Source organism: Phyllostomus hastatus, unplaced genomic scaffold (genome assembly GCF_019186645.2).
Source record: "Phyllostomus hastatus isolate PE091 unplaced genomic scaffold, TTU_PhHast_1.1 phas_scaffold_39, whole genome shotgun sequence".
In the NCBI taxonomy this organism is placed as follows: Eukaryota; Metazoa; Chordata; class Mammalia; order Chiroptera; family Phyllostomidae; genus Phyllostomus; species Phyllostomus hastatus.
In genome coordinates this window covers 9,666,762-9,669,300 of record NW_025334028.1, presented here as the reverse complement: position 1 = coordinate 9,669,300, position 2,539 = coordinate 9,666,762, and the positions used below count along the sequence as shown (strand labels likewise).

At 39.3% G+C, this 2,539-nt stretch overlaps 1 pseudogene; it reads left to right on the top strand.

Moving 5' to 3' along the window:
* The first annotated feature begins 1,658 nt into the window (after window positions 1-1,658).
* Window positions 1,659-2,184, top strand: LOC123806793 (annotated as a pseudogene).
* Window positions 2,185-2,539: the final 355 nt, after the last annotated feature.

Below are 2,539 nucleotides of genomic sequence, written 5' to 3'. Positions count from 1 at the left end.
AAAGTTTTAAGTAGGAAAATGAAAAGGTCACATTTGCATTTAAGCAAATATCATCTGGATGCCCCTGGGAGAACAGAATAAAAGTGAACAATGCTGGAATCCAACTAGTTGTAGAAAGCCATAGTAGTAAGGTAAGAGACAGTGATGCCCTCAGCTAAGAAAAGGTGTCAGGAAGTGCCAGAGGACAGAAAAATTGACATGGTACAGCATCTCATCTTTACATATCAAGGATGCAGATGAAAGAACCACAGATGACAGTCAGTTTGTGTTTGAACACCTGTGTGATAGGTGAGGGCATTCAATGTAATTGGAACAACAGACTAAAAAACAAATTTGGTGTGAAATATGATGACTTAAAACTATAAGAAGAACACTAACAATACAAGTAGTAAATGATATGTGGCAAAGAAATGGCAGTGTCAGTGCCATAAGGGTTCCGAGGAAAGGTAGATCTTATGTGGGCAGAAATATTCTCATCAGGAACAGATTTATCTTGGACCTCTAAAATCCAGAAGGAGGTCAGTAGACAGAGAGAAGGTATGAAGGCATTAAAGGTAAAGTCACATTAGCTAAGCATCACAGAAGCCAGAGAACCACATGTTTTAACACTGCTTACCACAAAAATTGGTTGAGAATGGGTACTTAGCAAGTGAGTGGAAATTACTAAGATCACACTTTGAGAGCAGATATATTTATAATACATAAAATACTGAGAAAAAGCAGTCTCTCTTTTGGATTATGACATTCAGCATGAATAGCATATGGCCACATTCACTACATTTTGCCTGACACTCCCGTTCAAATAGGCAAGTCTCTCTTTCCTATTACAAGTTGATGTTTACGCTAAGGAATGACATCAGTGAACACTGAAACAGGAGCAATGCACTAGGCTATCAGACTTTTAAAAATATTCACACTCAACTAATCTTTCATTATTCTTACAAAGAAAGAAGGAATAAGAAAAAAGTGAATAAATAAGCATGGGCAAAATGCTTATTTTTTTACTTAGAAATCTTTGACAGCATTGCTTAATGAAGATGACTTTGAGAATTTAATGTGCATTTGTGGTGTGAAAAATGACTTTGTCATGAATAGAGTGAATTGGTTCAATGTCAGTAGAAAAGGGTTACTGATAAATAGGCACATTTAAAAAAAGTATTGAGTACCTATTCTGTTCCAGGCAATTCATATACATTCATTTAATTTAGTCCATCCAACAACACCATAGAAGAGATGTTGTTACTACTGTCACTAGTGTGATGAGAAAAGTGAATGTTGAAGAGCAAGAGAAAACCTCCGATTGATTCCGAGGAGGATTTCATTAATTTTATCAATCAAATAGGACCTTTACGAGAAAGTTATTTAAAAAAAAAAACATTTGTAAATCTGAAATTACGGTCTTGAAAATCTCTGGATGTTTGTTTGTTTGTTTTTCCAGAGAATGGTACATAGAAGGCAATGTTAATTCTCCAAATTCGATAAAATTCTTTATTCCTATTTAAATAACATTAACCTACAAAGTACTGACTTTTAAAAATACAACCAATACAAAAATCAAAATATGGCACTATAAGTTTGCAAACTGTTCAGAGTCAGAGCTGTTGATCTGTACCTGGACTTCCACATCTCTCCTGGTTGTCCTCCTGCTTGGCCCCGCAATGCTGGTGGACCTCAGCCCATAGTCCATGCCCTTGAGCCTGCAGGAAGTGGACAAATAGCCACAGCACCCACTGCAGGTCAGATATGCCAGGGGGAAGGTCGATGAGCTGGGAAAAGTGCGAACATCCATCCAAGTTAAGAATTGACCCACCAGTATTGCATGGGATGGTCTTGACCCAGTAAAAGCTACACCTTGGCGTTGACAGACCAGGATGCTCCAAGCAGAAAGGACCCCGAAGATAGGCAATAGCACCATTTCCTGGTGGTCAACATGAAGGGCAACAGCATAAGCAGTGGCACAGTCCTTCCCTATTACATGGGCTCCGGGCCTCCTAAGGGTGCAGGCCTTCACTGCATCATCTGGTTGGTTTACCAGCAGGACAGACCACTCCATTCTCAGCAATCAACCCAGGGATATCTTTCCACAAAAAATATGAGGTAAGGTCCCCAGGGGCCAGCATATGTTACCAGATGGAATGGGACAACTATGTGCCCAAGCTCTATGAGCAGCTGTCTGGGAAGTAGGGGAAAGCCAGGAGACAGGTAATCCCCACTGGCCCCAAGCAATGTTCTCAAGTTCACTGACCCATGTAGATTTCTCCTCTTTCCTGTTCCCATTCTCACAGGTGAGACCTGAGCAGATAGTGGTACAGGGTGACTTTTCCTTCTACCTATCCTTTATTATTGTACAGGGTCATACATCCTGGTTTGCGTTTTGATCAAATTTGAATTCCATTTTGGGGACTACTTTGGTACTATAATATAACCATCATATTGTTAATATAAGAGTAGCAACTCAGAATTTAAAGGGGAAAAAATTAGATAAGAACAGGTCTATAGTAATGTTGCAGAGCATCAAAAAATAGAATCAGAGACACTG